This window comes from Petaurus breviceps, unplaced genomic scaffold, assembly GCF_028583685.1.
Source record: "Petaurus breviceps papuanus isolate PSGF00001 unplaced genomic scaffold, PetGlider_PUasm1.0 387, whole genome shotgun sequence".
NCBI lineage: Eukaryota > Metazoa > Chordata > Mammalia > Diprotodontia > Petauridae > Petaurus > Petaurus breviceps.
Genome location: NW_027186308.1, coordinates 1,927,680 through 1,951,258, shown reverse-complemented (window position 1 = coordinate 1,951,258; position 23,579 = coordinate 1,927,680). Strand labels below are relative to the sequence as shown.

Sequence of the window (23,579 nt, the reverse complement as noted above, 5' to 3'; positions counted from 1 at the left end):
GGCATACGTCAAACTGAGGAGAACTCTCACAGCGAAAGCGGCCCCATGGGGGGTCTCCTACAAGGCGGTGAACTCCCGGTGCCTGGCTGTGTCCAACCAGAAATGGGACGGCTGTTGGGGAAACTCACGCACGTGGGAGAAGCCTGCCCTTGATGATCTGGGGCCCCTTTGGCCTCAAAGATGCTCTGTGTGTGGGCCTGTGGGGGGCTGGCCACCCAAGGGCATGAAGGTGCATGAAGGAGGACTAATCTGTGGGGAATCACAAAACAGCTAGTCAAATTAGGGGGGAAAGCAAAGGAAAAAGCAGTCCTGATTTGGAGGCCAATTGTCTTAATAAATGCCAAGTTAGCAAACCAGTGATTGGATTGGAACCTTATTCCTGTCTTGGTGTGGTCTTGGTGGGTGGGAAATTTCAGCACATGCTTTGGATTAATTTGTCCATCATTGGAATCAGAGGCCCTTGGAGCTGCAAGGGGCTGTGGAGATGCTAAGGCCCAGCTGTTGTTTTCAATGCCCCCACTCAGCAAAAGCTGAAGCAAAGCTTTGCTCTTTCCCTGGGGGCATGGACTGGGCTGGGGGCCCAGGGCCTGCCCTGCTCTGCAGGCTCCATGTAGACACTCAGTCATGGCTGGGTCATTTCAGAGCAATAGCAATACCAAGTTCCCCCAGCACCAAGTCTTCTCTAGGCCACTCTGCAGAGCCCAGGCCCTGGGACAGGTGCACTTCTCTCAGTCTAGCAAAGGAACCGGGGAAGGGGTGAAAAACCTGGCCTGGTCCCATTGCTTCTTCTGGACTTTATTGGCAGTAATGTTTGTGACCTTAAAGCCCAACGTAGCTTCTGACTGCATATATATGACCCTATGGCCAGCCCTGAGTAACAGCCATCCCTGTGAGAAGGTTCAGGCTGCAGATCCTCCTGCCACTCGGGCCAATGCCAGGGCTGGGCCCAAGCATCCTTACCCACCCCTCCCCACTGTGGCCAGCTCCCATTTTGGGCCAACTCCATGAATTGGCTCTAGCCCTTTCACCCAAGGCAAACAGAACATGACAAACTGTTTGTGTTTGTGCCTTGGCACTCTGGAGTCAGCATCTGAAGGGCATTAAGAAGGAAGGGTATCATGGAGGAAGAAGGAGGCACGGTCTAAGGCCCTAAGTGGCATGCAGGCAAACCAGAAGAGGGAAAAGAGATAGAAACAGACACAGACAGACAGATGAGGAAGAGAGAGAGACATAGGGAGGGAGGGAGACAGAGACAGAGAGAGAGAAGAGGGAGAGAGGAAAAAAGAGAGAGAGAGAGAGAGAGAGAGAGAGAGAGAGAGAGAGAGAGAGAGAGAGAGAGAGAGAGAGAGAGAGAGAGAGAAACCAGAGAAACAGAATGATACAGACACACAGAGAAAAAGAGAGAGCCAAAGCCAAGGCAAGACAGATGGTAACAGAGACCAGAGACAATTAGACAGAGATTGGCAGAGACAGAGTCAGATACAGGCAGACAGAGACAGAGATAGCAGTCCTCTCCATGGGTGTTAGGGCCAGAATCAGGCTCTGTCCCAGTCACATGCAAGGTCTGGGCATGGGTTTCTCCTTAACAAGGTCTGTGGCATTGCTCAGGATTCTTCCCACCCTCAGGCTGGCCAGTGGACTCTCCCATTTGGGCCTCAGTCAGCGTCTGCTGTCTGTAAGGGGATGAGCCGGGTCTGCAACTCAGCCCCAGTGTCCATGTTAGGGTTTGAGCCGATGCCCAGACTGGCTGCTTTCATCCTCCTAAGCTGTGGCAGCCAAATCCTGGCCTCTGGTTCTGGTGACTAGAGACAGCTCTATACACAAGGAGAGCCAGATTGGAAGTCCTTTCCTTCACACCCCACCCCATTTGTGTTCAGTTGGGCCTGAGGGAGGAAATCTTTGGGTTTCAGAAACTCATGGGGTCACCTGGATGATGGTCTGACTAAAGCCACAGAGGGCCCTTGGAGGGGACATCTACACAGATCAAGTCAGAGACCCAGAAGAGGGTCTCTTGTTCAGGCTCTGTTCAACCTGTGGGGGAACCTAGTTCTGGCCCTAGGCCTTCTGGGATTCTGGGTTCCTGTAAACCGTAGCCTCACACTGGTTTTTGCCCAGGTGAGGACACGCTGGGCTGTCCACTAACATTTTTGGTGCCTTTGTCTTAGAGGCCACTGGGGGTGGGGTTGAGGGTGCCACAGTGTACAGATCACTGGCCTTGGTTGCAGGAAGTCCTGAGTACAGTGGGACCTGGAGTCAGGGGAGCCTAGTTCAAGTCCTGCCTCTGACCTTCAGTGACCAGCTATGTCCAGCTGACCAGTCACCACATCTCCCTGATCCTGGGTTTCTGTTGTCAGAAAGAGATAGCAGCTGTTCCCAATGACCAGAGCAGCTTAAGAACCACAAAGCCCCTCCCTACAGCATGCCTGTGAGTTGGCGTTGGGAGCATTATTACCCCACTTTACAGAGGAGGATCCACAAGTTTAAAGGACTTGCCCAGGCATCAGAAGCAGGCTCCAAACTCAGTTCTTCCCTGATTCCAGGTCTAGCACTTCATGAGGGCCCTGGGATGACCGCCCCCCGCCCCCAGCAGCTCAGGGGTGTCAGCCACAGCGAACAATGCAGTCTCTCTTCCACCTGGTTGGTTCCCCCACATCTGGTGGTGGGCAGGGTGGGTCCACCCATAGAAGAAGCTGGAAGTTTCCATCCGGGAAGTCTGGTTTGAAGATTTTCCAAGGGTGGGCAGGGAAGGGTGGAGAGGGTGGGGAGTGCCTAGAGCAGAGACCAGCTGAAAGAAAATTGATTTATTCTTGTTTTTTTCCAGACCCTTGGGAAACTGCAAAGTGCCAGCCTGTCATCCTGGGGTGAAGCTGGAGCTTTCCCACCTGCCCTTAGAAGATCACTGTCCTCACCCCCAGGACTGAGCTGCCCCCAAGCAGGGCTGACCACCTGGGGAGGGCCCCAGGCTCCACAGTTATCCTGCCCTCCTCCAAACCTATCACAAGCCCCAGGGCATCCACCCTCACCTCTCCAGTGACTGAGTACAGCCTTTTCCTCTTTCCCAGGAAGCTCAGAAGTGTCCCTGGGACTGGCCAAGGGGCTACCTGGCTACAAGGAGCCTTGTATTTCATTGTTTGCAGACTTTTGTGAAGGTGGGCTGGAAGTGAGTTAACGTTTTGGGGTGTAGGCTCCATCACCACCAATCAATCACTGACTGTGTGCCTTGGTCGGGGTTCCAATCCCCAAAAGGAAGCCATCCCCTGGGGGCTCTTTGGCCAAAGCCCCGCAGTAGATGGAGGAGAGTGATTTCACTCAGCCTTCCAGTCTTGCCTTGGGGCTCAGCTTTTAGATTCCCTTTGTTTGTTTGTTTTTTTAAGCAAAGAGTGAAAACTCTGAAGGAATGAGGATGAGAGTAGATTAGTGCTCTGGAGTCCAGGCACTCTGGCTTGGGGCCACCTAGGACCTCGACTGTACCACCAGTGATGTCTGCTCATCCCTGTCTCTGGGGCACCGGGGGCAGAGTCAAGAAACTTTTATATTTTGGGGGGCAGCTCTCTCCAGATGCATGTGGCTCCTGTAGGGTCTCCCTTCACCATTTAAGGTTTGCACCCCGCCTCTCATTTGTCTCTCTCTGATCCTCTGGGCTCCCTGAGGCCTCCTTCCCTCTTCAGCCACAGAGGCAGTCTCTGGCTTATAGAGCTCTAGATTCCTTACAGCTTGGATGAGGAAGATTTTGTTCAGAAACTTTCTTCAGCCTTTATGGATAGATGTTGTGGGCAGGGGATTGCAGGCAGCACTTTGGCCTGTGATCATGGTCCAAGTTTAGGGTAATCTTGGCTTGGTCCAAGGATTCCTGGGGTAGGTATGGGAAATACCGACATTTGGCATTGGCTGCCTTATGAAGGATGGAACCATCACTGTAGTTCTGGCCACCGGATTGTGTCTTCCTAGGCATTCAGTAGGGGCAAAATGTTTGCATTGTTGGGTTGTACTATTTTCATGACCAATCCTCTGGACTCCTGCTGGGTGAGCAGCTGGTCGTGTCTGACAGCAGATGAATGGCCGGCCCACACTGCTCTACCTGAAACCCTCCATGTTCATCATTGCCACGGGCTGGCGGCTTTCCCGATCACCTTCGATGCTTGAAGGAGGGTTTGAGCTTCTGCAAAAACTTTGCCATCTCCTTTGTCAAAGTGATCTCACAGAAGTAACGCCTTAAGGAAGAGAATGGGGCTAATGGTGGCATCTCAGGCACTGTGATCTGTGGGTGGGGAGATGATTTGGGGAAAAGGATGGGCCCCCTTTGATGCCCTGCTGGTCATTCTGTGGATGTAGACACGAACGCCACTGGGTGTGAGACTGGCTCTGCCCACAGCCCTGATGGGCTTGGGGCTTCCCTTCTGACCTTTCAGTCTGAGGTTCCTGCCTCATTGGATCTCAGAGCCCTCTCCTTCAGTCCTTCTAAGTTTGGGGAAGTTGTGGTTGGGGTCCTGGAAGTGGAGATCGTTCATGTGCACAGTCATCTTTCCTGGGGAAGGCAACCACAGCCTCGAGAGCACCCACTCCCCTCCCCTGGAGATGGGCCTTTGGGAAGAATCTAGGCTGGAAGGGGCCAGGACTCTGCCTGTGGACAATAGGCCTCCCTCTCACACTCCACACCATCAGACACACAAGTATGCTGATTGGTGGGAGAAGTTCTGTTTCTTAGATTTCCTGAGAGGTTTATGGTCTGGGCAGGGTTGCCTGCAGTGCTGAGTGGGACAGGAGCCCAGCAGCGAGTGATTCACACTCAAAGCACACAGACTGAGAGCCAGTTGCCCCAGGACCCCTGCCCTCTGGGTGGGAGGTGGGAAATACTACAAGTCCAGATTTTGTTCTGACTGTCCTTTCTTCCTTTCTTTCTCCCTCCCTTTCCCCTCCTTCCCCACTTTTCTCTTTCTTTCCTTCCTTCCTCAATTTTTCTGCTCTCCATCTCTCCTCTTTTCTCTCCTCCCTCTGTTTCTGTCATTCTCACTTTCTCTCTCTCTCTCATTTCCTCCCTTCTTTTATTTATTTTCATCATTTTTTCTCTTTTCCCCCTGTTGGCATGTTGGAAGACTTCTGGGTTGGGTTTGATGCTTCCCTGATCCTGAGGGGGATCCAGGAGTCTGAGGCCCTTTTTCCAAAAGGCAAGTCATGGGTTTCAGGCAGGAGCAGAGCCAAAGCTCAGTATTAACCCTGTAGGAGCCCCCAGGATCTGTCTCCTGCTCATCAGTTTATACTTGAGTAAAAAGCAGTTTTAATTGAGAAACTCGGCAAGCCTCCTGTCCAGAGACCCCTCCACTCTCTAGAGGCCCCCCTCCCAGTGACCAGAGCCCCTCCTTATCCTAGGATGGGGGTGAGCACTGTTCTGTGACCATGAGAACACACTTAAGGGGATAGATGGGCCAGGAGGTAGGAAGGCGACGTCCTTACGGTAGTGACCTGGTGTTTCCAGGTAGGGGTAGGGGGGTCGAATGGGCGCCATCCCAGGGATGGCACCTCCAAAACCAGGGTGAACTCTCGAGGCTCTGATCAAGGGTGGGGGACTCAAGGGTGGGCTGAATAAAGGGCCAAGGGGAATTTGGAAGCCTGAGATATAAGGTGAATAGGAAAAGTCTGCCACCTTCCCAGTGTGAGCTCTTAGGGTGAGGTGTGAGTGTAAATTTAGACACTGACCTTTCCTAAAAAGCCAAGGGAGCATGTCCCTCTCACTGTGTCCCATAGGGCAGGGGAGGGCATATCATTCTTCCTTTTTGTTACCTTGAAAACAAAATTAGCTTTGTCTTGGACCAGCGACCGCCGAATGAAACTGACCTGCCGCGTGGAAGGAGAAGAAACTGACAGTCTTGCTGAGAAATGCATCCTGGGAGAATCCCGGGCATCCTTCTTCTGCCACTACTGTTCGCCCTCTTGGGTGCTCACCCCCTCTGCTTTGGGTTCCTTTTCTGGTATTTTTGTGGGCACCAACTAGGCAGCTGAGATACTTAGACAATAGAAAAAGCAGTGCAGTTTCACCAAAGGGTTATAGAGCTGAAACCCCTCGCTTCACAGATGAGGAGACTAAGGCCCAGAGAGGTTCAGTGACTTCTCCAAAATCACAAAGGCAGGATTTGAACCTGTGTCTTCTAACTCCAAAGCCAGCAATTAATCATTCTACTAGGTCTGTCCCCTTTTTCACTCATGTCCTCTCCACTGCAACCAGACTACAGGCCATTTCTCCAGCAGAGTTCCTATGATGCCCAAGTCCAGGCCCTGAAGGGAGGAATCTAACCATCACTGTCTGCCCTCCACAGGAAGCCACTTAGGGGCCAGCACTGACTTAGAGTCTGGACTGGCGGTCTGATTTCTGAGACCCCAAGAACTCCCACTGGGATCTGCCCTGCGCCAGCATGGCAGAGTGGAGGATGGTGCTGGCCTTGGAGGCAAGTGGCCCTGGTTCAAGTTCAGTCAGGGGTGGATGCCTGCTGGCTATGCTGACCTTATAAAAGTCATCCCAACTCCCGCAGACTCAGTTTCCCTATCGAAGAGGTCCTCAGAGGGCTACTTCCACTGCCCTGCCTTCAGCCGCACTTCCTGTGACATGTGGACATCTCAGGTCCCGGGCTTCTCCCTTTTTGGTCGAGTTCTGTTCTGCTTCCTCCACTACAAAAACTACCGTTCTGTTTCTCTTGTCCTGTGATTGGTGTGACCTTGGTTAGGGCCCCCAGAGAGTGAGGGCAATTCTGTGGAGTGCTTAGCTGAGGCTAAGTGCTCTGTGATTCAAGAAACTGGAATCCTGGATTTCCATTTCAGCCCAAGCCAAATGACCTCGTTCCATGTGCTCTTTCCCGCTCTTTCCAGAGAAGTGGAATAATCTGACAATCAGATTATAAATCACTCACTTCTCTTATTTATTGATGGAGTCCACATGAAAAGCCAGTCTGTGTCCAAGAAAGCTGATGAGTATGTTTTCCTTAGACATCTTCCAAATAACCAAATTCAGGTCCAAACGCTAGACCCATGAGCTGTTCCCCAAACTTGGGTCAAACACATTCTTTCCTTTTACTTCACATAGAATTGAATTCTCAGGAATTCTCAAGATGACTAGAAGCCCTGACTTTTTCTAGATCACAAAGTAACAACCCTGGATGGTGGGTCACATGTACAAACAACTGGAAAGATGTGGTGAGATCCATATGTGACCACTGAATCAATCCTTTCTCTCTTAGGTCTTTTCCCGATTCTCTCAGTGACTAATTGTATGGTCCTGGAACTTGACCCAGTTGGCTGTTGGTAGCTCACAGGGACAGAACTGTCACCAAGGAGTGAGTAAAGGGAATCAAGGAATTCTTATCACATGGATGTGACCTCTGACGAAAGACATAGTTTCCCTGCTGGCAAAGTCTAGGTCTAGGGCCAACAAGGTATATTTCCGCTTTGGCATCAACTCCCTTGAAGGGACTCTCTGATGTTGAAGCTACCAAAGGCATAAGGGCAGAAGGAGCTTCAACTGGGTCTGACCACTCAAGGACACAAGAAAGGCAGTGAGGCCACACCCAGCATTGCTCAGAACACCCTGTGAATGAGCCCCCAGAACCCACCTGATAGGTGGGAGAAACCAGATGTCTTTATGCTTGAAAAATAACATTTGGTAAAAGGTCTCTGCTTTATTTAAATGGAAATTTGAATAAAATATCAAATTCTTTTTTAAAAAGCTCTGTGATAAGGCAAAGTCATGGAAAGATTTGTTCTCATGAAGGGCAATGGGACTTAATTTTTGAAGGCTTCAAACATAATGTGGCCTCATTAAGATAGCTTAATCTAGTCTAATTCCCTTTTAAATAACTAGCATTAAAATGTTTTTACTAAACTAGTAGATCATGGGATTGTCGTAAATACAGTTTACTGAAATTTTCACAGTGTCTGATAAAGCCTTTCATATTACTTTTGTGGGAAAAGATGAAGAGATATGATCTACATTAAACTACTATTCAACACTCAAAAAACATTTATAACGTGCCTACTATGTACCAGGCATCGTGTTAAGCTCTGGGGATATAAAGGAAGGCAAAAACCTGGTCCCCCCAGTCAGGGAGTGCCCAGTGTAATGAGGGAGACAACATGTCCACCATCATGTCCATACAATGTACAATGGCAGAATACGTAGATAATCTCAGAGGAAACTCTTGCAAGCCTTGGCCTGGCTGGGCCACATCTGGAGGATGGCCTTCAGTTCTGGGCCCTCCATGGCATTGATGAGCCAGAGAGTTTCCAGAGGAGGGCAATGAGAATGGTGAAGGGCCTGGCTTAGAAATGGGGGAGCTTTAGGCTAGGAATGGAGACGTGATGGCTGACTTCTCTGTCATCTGCAAGAGGGATCAGACTTGGTCTGAATGGTCCCAGAGGGAAGAGCTAGGAACAAGGACTGGCAACTTTAGATTGGATGCTTCCTAACAATGTAACTTGCCCCCCTGTGGAGCGGGCTGACTCTGAGGGTGCTGAGTCCTGCTATGTGGAGGCCTTCGTGCAGTATCTCGACAGCCACTTGTGGGGTATCTTCATTGGGGCTTCCTTAATTCAGGTGCACGCTGAACTAGAAGGTCTGTGGGCTCACTCTGAAAGTCTGTGATTCTGCCATTGTTCACTATGATAGAAAAAAGGAGTGGGTTTCTCTCTAGTGGAGTAATGGAAGTTGCCGAACCCAACAACACCCAGTGAGGAAGATCATCACCTACCTCGACTATCCTGTGACTCTGTCCATTGGGCAGAGGTCGTCCCTTGGCGTCCTCTTGTCGAATTCACCACAAATTTTTGGAGTCCTCTGACACCTCCTTAGGATAACATTGGCCCTGGGGTTTTGAAGACTACTTTAGGGTCATGTAAACTAGAAAGGTTTTAATTTGGCTCCACAAATGCGCTAAATGAGTGTGAACTACCCAGGGACTAGCTGAGGTCATTTCAAAGAGATTGGATTTATTACCACTTTAGATACAAGATGATGAATTTGGGGGCCACAGCACCTCTCTAAGATACTATAGAGAGATACTGTCTGCACTGGAGGAGGATGATCCCATCTTGTTTGTGGAGCAGCCAAGAGGCTGGGGTCAAAGCTAGAGGAATATGTGTTGAGGAAGGAGGTATAAGGAGACTGGAGAGGGAGGAGGGAGAAGGCGATGAAGGGTTTTGAATGCCGAGCAGAACATTTTTTATTTGATCCTGGAAGCAAAAGGTTTATTGAGTAAGGGTAGGGGAAGGGAGTGGCATGGTCAGACATTTAGGAAAATCACTTTAGTGACTGAATGTAGGATGGATTATTTCCAGTTACTTTACTTTCTGCTTGTGTAATCTGTTCCATTGATCTTTTCTTTCCTTAAAAAAAAAAAATACTTTTGATGACTATTGCTTAATAATATAGCTTGAATTGTGGTAATCCTATGACCTCCTCATTTCTATTCTTTTTCAGTATTTTCCCTTATGATTTTGAACTTTTTCTTCCAAATGAATTTTGCTATAATTTTGTCTGGTTCTGTGAAGTATCCTCTGTGAAATCTGACTGGTATAGAAAAAAATTCTCTAAATTGACTTAGGTGGAACTTTTATTGGCATAACTATATTGGCATAACCTAACCACAAACAGTGATTATTTCTATAATTACCTCCTTTCGTGGTAATTGGTGCTTTGCAAAGGTATTTTTATGAAATTCACATCTATCTTGGGAGGCTAACTTCCAGATATTTGATTTACTTTGTAGTTATTTTAAGTATAATTTTATGACAATTTCTTATTGTTTTTTTAGCATTGTAGAGGAATTCGGATGACTTTGTGACTTTGTTTTATGTCTTGTTCACTTGACAAATTAATGATGAAGGTCCCATTTTGAGAGAAGAGGTAAAATCCAAGAATTGAAGGCAGCAATGAAGAGAAAGACTCTTTGTCTGTCTTTGCTATTTTCTTTATTTTGCACATTGTGAACTTGAATAGCTAACTTTTTGATGCATTTTCACAAGTAAGTTGATGCAGGCATTTATTAAATACACCACAGAAGAGCAAGCCCCAGCTGGAAAAACACAATGCAGATCACGGCACAGGGAGGCCACATCACGCTGATTCACACTGAACCACATGGGGTCACCAGGGGCTCTCTGACTCTATGGAGAGGAGGAGGAGGAGCAGGTGCCTTGGGACTACTGGCAAGCAAAACAAGAAAACCCAGGGGCAGGGCTGGGATTCAAAATAATGAGAAGAAGAAGAAGAAAGAAACCAGAACCTGGCATCGCTTCATCACTGCTACAAACCCACGCCACCCTAGAACCCACACCACCCTAGAACCCACACCACCCTAGCTCCCATCACTGTGGAGACCCCAGGAGGAAGGTCAGACTGGGCCAAGGAGCACACGCCTTCCCATTCTGGGTCCTGGGGTCTCCCCTTCCTTAACAGAGTGGTAGGACATTTCCCAAGGGTCTCTCTCCATCTCCACCAGGGAGTCTTCACGGCCAGGTCCCTCCCAGAGTCCAGGCTGCCTCCTTCCCAGGTACCATCTTCCTTTGTCTCAGAAATAATTCATGTTCAGTGAGCCGGTGACATTGGCCTGCCGGACTACTCCTGTCATGCCGTGAACGTACTTGTCACATAGGGCTCTGGAGCCACAGAACTGAAAGAAAGAAGTGAGAAACCACCCCACCGGTGAGGAGAGCTGTGTCTGTCAGGCTTCAGTGCCCTCACTTGCCCCTGACTCCTTGGTCTCCCAGAAACAGCTGCTCCAGATGGCTTTGAAGCCACCATGGCTGGCAAAGATGGGCCAGACGTGGATAAAATAAGGTATCAAGGAGTGGTGGTGGTGGGCCTTGGGCTGGTTGGAGTTGGACTCCCTTGCTACAGATGAGGAAATGGCCCCCAAAGAAATTAAGCGACTGGTTCAAAGTCATGCAGTGACAGGGCCAAGGTTCCCACTCAGACCCTGTGACTCCACAGGGATGTTCTTCCCACCACACATGAATCCATTACAGAACGGACTCAGGAGGCAGAGGGACCCTCATGGAGGAGGGAGCTTCGCCGTCCTCTCACTTCTCTAGGAAAATGGAAGGTCCTTGATAGCAAAGACCATTGGTTTCCTTTTTTCTTCCTCTTATGCCCTCTTGCTATTAAGTAGGGACTGGGAAAATATGTCTCTTGTATTTATGTGGATATTCCTTTGGCGGCCTCAGCACATGTTCCTCATCTCATCAGGAAACTGGAGGATAAGGAAACAATTGGAGAACATGTTCCCAAATCTGAAGCCAACAGTGCTCAAGAGTGGGAAGAGAGGAAAAAAGGAAAGATGCCAATCTCGCTCCCAATACCAAAGCAGAGAAATGAAATAAAACTAAAGAACCAGTTCTTATCACAGCCTCGTAAACATTGATCTGATGCCTCTGACCTTCTGGTTTTACTAGGCTGGGAAAGGTTGAGTTGGCTTTTCAACATCTCTTCTGTTTGGAGAGAAGAAATGCCTTGTGGGAAGGCATTTATCCAGTTAAGACAAGAGGGGTAGGATAGGCAGAGCAGTTTACTAGAGACAGGGGAGAAAAAAATCAAACCTACCCACATGCATGCATGCTTACACACACACACACACACACACACACACACACAAACAGGAGTCTTCCCACTTTGGGGCTGACGCATTCTCAGGGTGACCAAGCAAACTCAAGAGAGCAAAGAAAGTGGTTAAAATGTCCCACACAATGTTAGACTTGGGCAGGGAGGGGAGGGCACCTTGGAGGCTAGTGGTCCAGCTCTGCTTCCCCCCATGTAGAAATCCCTGCTGATGCTTCTGGCAGCCCCCTTCCGCTGGAGGATTTCCAACGGTGAGAAGTGAATTACCTTGTGCTAATAAAGCCGATTCATTTCTGGACAGCTCTACTTGTTCATAATGATGTCCCGATTTCTAGCTGAAATTTTCCCCTCTTTAACTTCCAAACACTTACTCCTAATTCTGGCCACAGAATTATCCAGAAAAAGTCTCCCTTCTCTTCCATGTGAAAGCTCTTCTGCTTTTAAAGACAGCTGTCATACTCCCCCCCTGCATCCCTAACTCTCACTCAATTATCCAGGTTAAATAGCACAGTTTCTTCGGTCATTTCTTAAAACACCTAGTTTCATAGCTGTTCACCAAACTAGTTATATTTCACATCAACACCATCTCTCTTAAAATATGGTTCCCAGACTGAACACAGCATTCCAACTAGGTCAGTCACTTTCTATAAGACATTTTTTTTTCTCCTCTGTCCTCAGAGAACCCCATAAACAAAGGAGTTTTGCAATAGCTAACTCAAACTTTGACTATTAAAAATTTCATTATAAAACAAGGATAATCATTCTCATATCACATAGAGTTATGGAATAATGCATGTGACAATCATAGCAGATTAGGAAAAAATATTTTTAAAATCCTGTATAACATTAACAAAATCTATTTCCCATTACCCCATGGCAACTATGGAAAACTGCATACTTCATTGGCAAAATGTGAGAAGGAAATGACAGATCCCTCAGAACATATAAAGAATAGTTTGAAAACTTATACACATCCTTCTGGAACAAACATACGACATTCCATAGAGCAATAATTATGGTTGGCAATAAGTATATCAGTGTCTATTGAATTCACTGAATGTAATTTCACATGCCTCCTATAAAACAGATATTCCAAGAGTAGAATCCAAAGGCCCCCCATGGATGACGTTCACATACACTCAACCAATGATATATTTGCATAGAAGCATCTAACAAATGGCTGAGTGACAGGGATTTATTTCTAGAAACAGAGGGTTAGGATTAGGGTGCATTCAGTGTATCCTTAAGGAGCTCAGACGTATTGATCAATGCATACCATGCAAAGAATTGAGGGAAACTGTATATAATGTCAGTGCTGGCTAAAAAGCTCTAGTTCCAATGTGAAAAATATGCTTAATAAGAATGTATATGTAAATCCTATATCAGATTGCACACCATCTTTAGGGAGGAGGAAGGGGAGGAAGGGGTAGAAAATTTAAAACTTACAGAAGTGAATGTTGAAAACTAAATGCGTGTGTGCACGTGTGTGTGCGTGTGTGTGTGTGTGTGTGTGTAAACTTTAGCCACTACTGAAGAGCTAATAAGATGTGACCTGTTGGATTTTACAACAGAAGTCTGCTGACTTTCACAAACTAGTGGATAATAAATCTCTATACGACCTCAAAGTTTCTTTGAGAATCCAAGAAACTGTCCTGGGACCGAACATTATGCAGAAAACTGTTGCCCATGTCCAGATACAACTCTGATTCACAACAACTTAAAAATGTTTTAAGTAGTTATTACCATACCACATACCCATAATCTCCAACTACATGGAAGGAAACTTTTGAAATATTGATATCTAGCAGGAGAAATTAAGGCGATTCAAAGTACACTTGAAGTACACAATATCTTTGTCTACTACTGGAGTTATTCCAAAGATAGTGTCAATGAACCAAAGGAGGATGATTTTACATTCTATTGCTTTTATTCAACTATAAGAAAATAGTCATTTTACTCATCTGTGTAATAATAAATGAGATATTAAATACAAAATAGAAATTCAAGGAGAATGACCTATGCCAGGACTTCTATATGAATTCCATTGAAAAAGTTGAGAACAAGAACATAATGATGTTAATAATAATATTCATGCAATATGGAGGTGTAATGAACAGAGAGCCAGTCTGAGAGTCAGGGAGACTTGGGTTCAGGTCCTAACTCTGATAAGCACTGGCTGTCACTTAACATTTCAGTGTCCAAGCAACTCTGTAATGCAAGAAGTTGAGAGATGTGATCTGTATTGGTGGTGGGAATGTCCTCAGAAAGAATCCTCTGCCCCACTGAAAGAGCAGATTCAGCCTCCAAAAGATGATGATGATGGTGGTGGTGGGGGTGGTGCTGGTGGTGAGGTGGTTGGAACATGAGACATGAGAGTGCTTGAGCATGGCTGAGATAAAAAGAATGAAACTGAAAAGATATTGAGACTCTGTCTATATGTACACCACATATGTGTAAATAAGTATTGTGGTCTGCCACTTGTAAATGGAGGACATTTTCTAATAAACCTGCTTCAGAAACCAACCTCCTACTTTGATCAGCACAGCTGGAATTGACCTATTTTTCACAATAAAAAGCTTTGAGCTTTCATGTGAAAGGGGCTGTAGGCGTTGGCCCCTGAAGTATTGGGAATTAAAGAGTTTCAGGATTTTAGAGCTGGAAGAGTACCAAGTCAATCCACTCATTTTAAAGCTAAAGCCCAGAGAGGGAACTGAGTTGCCCTACGTCACACAGCTGATTGGGGACAGAGCCAGGACAAAAACCTCATCCCTGATCCCCAGTTGTTGTGGGGAAAAGGTTGAGGAGCTTGGAAGGGTTTGTAATTGAGAAAAATGAGGACTTCTTGGGAAGTGAGGATTCCCAGCAAATGTGCAAGAGAAACTAGTTCCCACTGAGGAATTAAACTCTTTCCTCAAAAACTCTCTGAGCAAGCCTGGGACTAGAACATTGCATTTCAATTGTCTTCTGACTCAGAGCCCAGAAGGGAACGACAGATGCAAAAATCAATAAAATACCACCAATAACTACTGAAGTTCATTTTCCCAATGGAAACTGTTTTATTAGTGTTACTATTATACTGGCCATGTGTCTTAGCTCTGGGGGAAAGATGCAGCCCAGAAACCAGGAAAATAGGCGAAGGTTCATCCATTCTGGGCACAGAGTATTCATTAATTCATCTATTATTCATTGATTAAGCACCTACTCATGTTAGCGGCATCCCTTAAACCCAAATCACTCTGACTCTCATCGATTGGCCAATAAAAGGTCCCAGCCTAAGCCCACCATTATTTGGGCCATGATTGTTCAGAGTGGATATAAATAGTAATTGTCTCCATTTTGGACAGAAACCCTGATGGTCTTCCCCTCCCAGATTGATTTTTTTTAATTAGGTAAAAGAGGCCATTCTCTGCCTCATTCCTTACCTAACCTTAATCATTGAATGGGTGTTGCCTCAGTCAAATTGAGACTTGGGAAAGAACTTAGCTTGAAAAGGCCCCAGGTCCTCAATCATGGTTATAGAAGCATTTATCCCATATTACAAAATAATTTACAAGATAGCCCTTCCAATAACAATAACACAGTCCTGACCCTCATCCTGCTTGTTTGGAAGAGGAAGTGCTTGTAATGACCATGATGGATGAGTGATTGGCAAATGGAGCTGATTCCCTGGAAACGGGAGTTGTGTCTACCTGAATCATGGGTTGGATGGAGATTCAGTAAGAAGATGGCCTAATCTAACCATGACCTCCATGCTCAGGTCAGCCACAATGGCGGCATGGGATGTGCCTGTTGACACAATCTCTATTGAATCTCTAGTTATCTGTGACATTTTATCAAGCTCCTGTTGTCTCTATATTGGGCCAACAAGTGGTCAATTCCATCAAAACATTTTTTTCAATGAATTGATCAGTGAGTTGAGACAGGTTGGTAGAGTGGAAAGAACAGATTACCTGGATTGGAATCCAGGGTATGCCTCCCGATTGCAGAATGCTAGGCAGGTCGCTTCCCCTTTCTGGCCTTAATGTGAGATCAGACGATCGCCAAGGTCCTTTCCACCTCTAAATCTATGGCCCAATAAGTTAGTTTAGGGAAAAGTGAAGGAACTTATCCAAGGTCACACAACTGATGAGGGGCAGAACTAAGATTTGAACCCCAGGTTTCTGACTCCAACACCATCTCTCCACCATAAATCATCTTGTTCAGCAAGCATTCCACTTTACATCGTCTTGGACGAAGGACTGATCCTGGTTTTTTTTAAGCAATTGGGAGTAAGTAGTTTGCCCAAGGTTACATGGCCAGCTTTTTTTGTGTGGGTGCTAAGTATCTGAGGCTGGAACTGATCCTGGGTCCTCCCGACTCCGAGGCCGGCGCTCTTACTCACTTCACCACCTAGCCTCCCCCTGATCCTGGTTTTGAGGCCCTTGGGATGAGATGGGAACAGAATCACTCATAGGAGTCAATCTCAGGATTTACTAGTCCTCCATGTAAGCCTTTATAACACAAATGAAATCTATGTTACGGGGTAGTGCTGCAGTGCACAGAGTGCCGGGCCTGGAGTAAGGGAGACTCATCTTCCTGAGTTTAAATCTGGCCTCAGACACTACCTAGCTGTGGGACCCTGGGCAAGTCACTTAATCCTGTTTGCCTTAGTTTCCTCATCTGCCAAATGAACTGGGGAAGGAAATGGCAAGCCCCTCCAGCATCTCTGCTGAGAAAAGAGTTGGACAAGATTGAAGAATGACTGAACAACAACAAAACACACGTTATAAATAGAATAGCTTCACCCAGGGTATGTGTGTATGTGCGTGCCCATGTGGCACACACTGACACTATGTCTGCTCGGCAGGCACGCCTCTTCCATTCTCCCAGCACTCTGGGGGCCTGGGCTCCAGCCTGGGGAGACATCTCTAGTTCCCACCCCTTTCCACCTCTGGTTCTGAGCACAGTACTCAAATCTATGACCCCCTTCCTGAGGAGCACGTGACTCCAACTCACTGTCCCTGCAAAGTGCCTGACCACAACACCCTGCCCGGGCCTACACTCGCCCACGTGTTGTCTTCCCCGGTAGAATGTGAGCCTTCTTGACATAGCAATAAAACTGCCAAAGAGTCGCTGATAGAGCCAGAAAAAAAACAGCACAATTCATCTGGAGAGATGAATGGTCAAGAATCTCGAGGGAAATTGGAAAAAAAAGTGGACAGGAAGGGGCCTCATGGTGCCAGCTCTTACACTACACTTCAAAGCAGTTGTTATTAAAACTATCTGGTACTGGTTAAAAATCAGAGAGGCCAATGAATGGAAAAGATCAGGTCCTCAACATACAGATGCAAAGGAAGCCAGGAGCGCAGTATTTGATTAGCCCAAAGACCCCTATGTTTTTTATCACTCTTTGACAAAAAAGAAAAGATTTCTGGGGAAACTGGAAAGAAGTCTGGAAGGGATTGGGTGAGGACCACCACCTTGTTCCATATACTGGTATGCTCCCAGCGGATTTAAGACTTACAAGTGAAGTGACTTACAAATGTCATCAGCACATCAGAGGGACGAGAAAGAAAATATCTTCCTCCCTATATATCCTATGGAGCAGAAGGAGCTCTTGATCAGACAAGGAATGAATATCATAGGAGATAAATGGACAACTTTAACTGCATAAATTTCAAAAAAAAGTTTTTGCAGGGTAAACAAATGCTGCTAAAATTAGAAAGGGAACAAGGAAATTTGGGGGAATAATCTTTGCATCGAGTTTCTCCAATCCAAGACATAAAGTTTAGGAGCTTCCAACGGCACTAAGACTTTTGGGACATGCAGTACATGAACAGTTAATTGGTCGGTCACTTAGTCAGTAGGCATTTTTAAAGCACCCACTGTGTGTCAGGCAAGATAATTTTCAAAGGAAGAAAATTTTCAACAGCCAGAAAAACTCATTTAATTCAAATACTCCTGATCTCTCCTCCTTGAGGAAGCATTTCCCTTCCTGTCCTCTTCCTCTCTTCTAAACTCTCTGTAGTCCAGTCTTCAGCATCATCACTGGAGTCTGGCTGCTCTGTCCTCATCCCTGTTTCCTCTGCAGCCTCTGACCTCCATCATAGCTCCTTCCTGCTCTCTTCTTTCTCAGTGCTTGTGACACTGTTCTCTCCTGATTCTCCTGACCACTGCTGTTCAGTCTCTTCGAATGGATCTTCTCCAGGCCATGCCCATTAACCAAGGGTCTCCCAAGGTTCTGTTCTGGGCTCTCTTCTTTCTGAAGGGCAGAGACTTTCCCTTGGAGATCCCATCATGTCCTGATTCAATTGCTATTTCTATGATGATGATTCTCATATCTACTTGTCCAGCCCTAGCCTTGCTGATGGTGTCTGATCACTAACTACCTAGTGAACTTCTCAAGAGGCATCCAAGCTCAATGTGTCCAAGGCAGAATCATCTTTCCACCCAAACACTTGTTTTCTGGGTTTCCCTGAGACTGTCCTCCAAGTCACCCAGGCTCCTAGCCCAGCTGTCACCCTCAGCTCCCTCTCTCTTACCCCCACATCTAATCTGTCACCAAGTCCTATCAATTCCCCTTCACACCATTTCTCACAACTTCCCTCCTTGCCTCGGAAGCTACCCCCACTCTGGTACAGTTACCTGCACCATTGTGCTATAACCTGCTTGAAGCTCTTCCTCCCTCCAACCCATCCTCTGCTTAGCAGACAAAGCAATTTTCCCAAAGGTTCCTTCTGTCACCACTCAACTATCTGAAGCTCCCTATTACCTGCAGGGTCAAATAACTCCTGATTGCCTTATGCCATAAGAAATAGCGAAAGGGACAGCTTCAGAGAAACCTTAGAAGATTTGCATAGACTGATGCAGAGTAAAGGGAGTAGAACCAAAGGACAAACAACCCGGAGTCACTTACAAACTCTCGGGAATACAATGGCCAATCCCATTTCCAGAGAGCTATTGATTTACCTGCTGACAAAGGGAGGTCATGGGCTGAAGATGCACAGAAGAAATACATTTGGGACTTAGCAAATGTAGGAATTTGGCTTGCTTTCATACATTTGTTGTAATGGTTTTGCTTGTCTTTTTTTCAATTTGGGAGGGGGGGGGAAGGTGAGGGAAGGGAGGTAGGGATAGTGTTGCAAAAAGAAAACAAAGTCCTTCAAGCATTTCCAAGATGAAGAGAGGCAAATAGAAGCTAGTGCAGAAGTAGTCATGATGGACAGAAAACTCTGCCAGTTACATGTGGAATTTATTCTATGCTTCAAGGAAAAGCTGACTCTAGAATAGATGTTTGTAGTGTCATGTGCAAAACTCTTTTGGTTCAACTCTGCATATGTTAAGCGCTCATTTAATTTGGTGTTTATTAAGTTCAGAGTTTTAAAAAATAGATTTAAAATGAAGGTAAACTCCTTGAGGGCAGGAAATATCTTTATATTTGTATGTCTGGAACTTAGCAAAATGATTGGCATCTGGTAAGTTCTGATAAATGCTTGGCTTGTTTCGTTTGTTCTATTTAGAATTGATCCAGGTAGCTCAGCAAGTAAGAGCACTGGCTCCAGTGTTGGGATGACCTGGGGATTGAATCCGGGCTCAGACACTTAGCACCCACCCAGAAACACCTGGCTGTGTAACCTTGAGCAAGTTACTTAACCCTGATTGCTTTAAAAAAAAAGAATTGATCCTATTGGGGGCTCTGGCTTCCACCCCCACCCCCCACAATTCATGTAAAAGGTGACTCTGAACAAACTTTGGAGCTACAGAACCCACAAAATGACACAGAGAAACTAACCTCCCTCTGAAGACAGCCCAGCAGGTTGGCAAGAAGGGGCCAGTAGATGCTCTGGGAGCCAAGCCCAGCCCCCACTGAGCTGGAAGTTTTAGCCTCAGGGCAGGCCTGGCCAGCCGCTGGATGGAGGGACTTCAGATCACCAGCAGCTGTGGCAGTTTTCAGAATTATCAACACATAGAAGCTAAGGACAAAGTGAGAGGTCAGTGCAGTGTGGACTTTGTGATCTGGTAGTTTGGGAGTGCAGTTGGCCTTTACCCCCTAAAGGGAGAAGCCGCTGAGGTGCTGCGGCCACGCAGCCACTTCTGCATGGCAGCTTCAGAGCTCCTGGCCTGAAGATTGTAGGGGGACCAAGCTATGAGTCTGAGGGGTAATCGCTCTTGCTTTAACTTGCTTGGATCTGGATTTTGGTCTAGGGTGGAGGCTTCAGAGAATGCACCCAACTAATACCTTCAGCAGCTGAGAAAACCAAAGCGATTGGGATGAAGCTCCCCTGTCTGGTAGCAGAGTCCTACTGTGGCAAAAAGCCCAAAACTCAAGTAATTGAGTGGCAACATGAGCAAACGAGGGAAGCACAACAAGCAGAGCAACCCAACTTTACACTCCTATTTTGGGGACAAAAAGGATCAAAGCATGGAACAGAAGAAAGACAAAGAAGTCAGAAATTCTGTACCAAAAGCTTCCAAGAAAAATACGCATTGGTTACAGGCCATAGAGGAGCTTAAGAAGGATTGTGAAAACCAAATAAGAGCAGTGGAGGAAAAATTGGGAAGAGAAATGAGAACAGTGCAAGAAAATCATGTAAAGAGAGTCAACAGCCTGACTGAAGAAAATATTACCTTAAAAAACAGACTAACTCGAATAACAAAAGAGGCTCAAAAAGGCAATGAGGAGAAGAATGCCGTAAAAAGCCAAATTTGCCAGATGGAAAAAAAGAATCTCAAAAGCTTACTGAAGAGAATCATTGCTTCAGAATTAGATTGGAGCAAATGCAAGCTAATGACTTTAGGAGAAATCGAGATACAATTAAACAGATCCAAATAGATGAAAAAAAAATAGAAGGCAATGTGAAATATCTCATGGGAAAAACCACTGACTTGAAAAATAGATCCAGGAGAGATAATTTTAAAATTGTTGGACTACCTGAAAGCCATGATCAAAGTAAGAACCTAGAAATCATCCTCCAGGAAGTTCTCAAAGAAAACTGCCCTGATATTTTAGAACCAGAGGGCAAAATAGAGGTTGAAAGAATCCACAGATCACCTCCTGAAAAAGATCCCAAAAAGGAAACTCCTAGGAATATTATAGCCAGGTTATGAAATTCCCAGATCAAGGGGAGAATATTACAAGCAGCCAGGAAGGAACAATTTGAATATTGTGGAAACACAATCAGGATAACACAGGATCTGGCAGCTTCTAGACTAAGGGATCGAAGGGCTTGGAATATGATATTCCGGAGGTCAAAGGAGCTGGGATTAAAACCAAGAGTCACCTACCCAGCCAAACTGAGTATTATGTTTCAGGGGAAAATATGGTCATTCAGTGGAATAGAGAACTTTCAAGCATTCTTGATGAAAAAACCAGTGTTGAATAAAAAATTTGACATTCAGATACAAGAAGCAAGAGAAGCATGAGAAGATAAACAGGGAAAAGAAATCATAAGGAACTTATCAAAGTTGAACTATTTACATGCCTACATGGAAAAATGATAATTGTAACTTATGAAACTTTTCTCAGTATGAGAATAGTTGAAGGGAATAGAAATGTATATATATATACATACATACATACATGTGTGTATATAGGAGGGTATATGGGCTTATGAACACATATATGAATGTATACATATATGTGTACAGGTATACATAGATAGAGGGCACAGGACCAATTTAACAGGAAGGGATGATACTTAAAAGGTGAAATTAAGAGGTGAGAAAGGAATATAATGAGAGGAGATGGGGAGAGACAGAATGGGCTAAACTACCTCATATAGAAGAGGCAAGGGAAAATGGCTACAATGGAGGGGAAGAACAGGAAGGCAAAAGGGAATGGGTCAACCTTATTCTCATTGAATTTGGCTTAGGGAGGGATGAAATACACACTAAATAGGGTATCTCACCCTGCAAGAGAGTAAGCGGGGAAGGGGATGAGAGGGGGCATGATGGAAGGGAGGGCAGGATGGGGGGGAGGGAAGTTGGAAGCACCCACTTTTGAAAAGGGACAGGATCAAAGTAGAGAATAGAACAAGTGGAAGGTGGGATAGGAGTAAGGGAAATATAGTCAGTCTTTTGCAATATATCCACTATAGAAATGTTTTGCATAGATACACATGTACAACCTATACTGAATTGCTTATCTTCCCAGTAAGGATGGGTGACAAGGAGGAAAGGAATGAATCTGGAATTCAAAGTTTTAAAATCAAATGTTTTATATATATATATATATATATATATATATATATATATATGTATATATATATATGTACTATTTTAAATATTATTTTACATGCAACTGGGAAATAAGGAAATAAGATATACAGGTACTGGGGCAGAGAGATTCACTGTGCCCTACTGGAAAGTCAGAGGGGGATTGGGAGAAGATATGGGAGAAAGCAGATTGGAGGAGGGGATATCCAGTGGGATTTCCATTTTGTCGTGGTGGGCAGGGGAAAAATGGGGAGAAAATTTGTAACTCAAAATCTTGCTGAAATGAATGATGTAAACTAGAAGTTGATAAAGCATTTGATAAAAAAATAAAAGAAATATAGGTGAAAAAAATAAAAAAATAGAATCGATCCTATTTTTTCACATAATAACAATACTCTCATTACCGCTTTCTTGTACATATACACCGGTGAATAGAAGGTTTCATTTAGAGAGTGCTTTACAACACACGAAACAGATTTCCTCCTGACAATCAGTCCTGTAGGCTCGCTTGTGCCAGCGCTGTTGCCCCTGCGCCTTAGATGAGGAGCCTGAGGTCCACAGATGGGCAGTGATTCACCCAAGCTCCCACAACCAGGTTGGGGCAGAACAGGGACTCCCTCAGTCCCCACCAGTTTCCTGTTAGCCTTTTTCCTCAATGGAGGACAAGAACTTTTGGAGGTCTATCAGTCTTTGGATAACAAGTAGGCACTCAGAGCATCGAAAATTTGATTCTCAATTTCTCTTCCTCATCAAAGGTTTCAAAGACCCCTCTACATTATCTTATTGCAGACTCACCCCATTTACTCCAGCAAGCAGAGAGATCAGGGTCCCCTCCAGCCCCGATTCTTATGAGTCTTAGGAAAACCTTTAGTCCTGGAGACTGAGCTTCCCCTCTCTTGGCCCCACCCCAGTTTACGGGCTGCCTATTCTCTTGCTGACCAACCTCAAGGGTTCCCCGTTCCTTGTTCCATACCCCGCAGACAGCTTAAGTGCCAGCTGCCAGGGCAGAGATCCTGCTGAGTGCTACAAAGAAGGGGACTGTCCAGAAATGCACAATCCCGTTTGCCACCTGGACCAAGGGAAGCTGGCCAGAAAAGTCTACAGGAGCTAGAGTGCCATCTTCAGGAGCAGGAATGGCCCTTGGGTCTTGCCTGGGTTTCCATAGCCCCAAGAAGGCTGGGCGTTGGCTTTGCAGAAATCCTGAAAGGTTCTTAAATGATTCAGAGGAAGAGGATCATCTTCTCTGCCTTGCACTAGGAGGAGGGAGAGTGAGAGTGGGGGCTCCCTGAGGCCTGGGGGCGGGGCGCGCGTGCACACACACACACACACACACACACACACACACACACACACACACTTCCCCTCCAGCTGTGTGTGTCAGGGCTCTGGAATTTGCCTGGCTTCCAAGAGCAGACTGAGTGAAAATGCGGGGAAACAGCGACACTTCGTGGACAGCTGCTGCAGTGACTGCAGGGGATGAGGGATGCTGGATTAGGCAGGCCACACACCTGGAATACGGGGCAGGCCAGGAGGAGGCTGGAGCCACCAATCATATGGAATTTGGCGGGACACAGGGTGACTCTCAGCCGTGGCTTACAAGAACGTTACTTGTTCAGTCGTTTTCCAGTCATGATGGACTCTGTGACCCCTGATGGGACCCTAATAAAGCTTCCCCCAGCCCTAATATTCTAACTTCATTATAGGCCTGGCCCTAGTGAACAGCAGGCCCACTGCACCTACCTACCCCCCCCCCAATGTCCTAACTTCTTGGTATCTGCCTCACTGCTCA

The 23,579-nt window shown here is 46.1% G+C and overlaps 1 long non-coding RNA gene across 1 annotated transcript; it reads right to left on the bottom strand.

Moving 5' to 3' along the window:
• Positions 1–9,928: 9,928 nt before the first annotated feature.
• LOC138170813 (uncharacterized) lies at positions 9,929–23,129 on the bottom strand. The gene is made up of 2 exons (XR_011170754.1): positions 22,586–23,129; positions 9,929–10,652 (listed from the first exon to the last, which is right to left on the bottom strand). It is a non-coding gene; the product is annotated as an uncharacterized lncRNA (long non-coding RNA).
• Between the last annotated feature and the right edge of the window lie 450 nt (positions 23,130–23,579).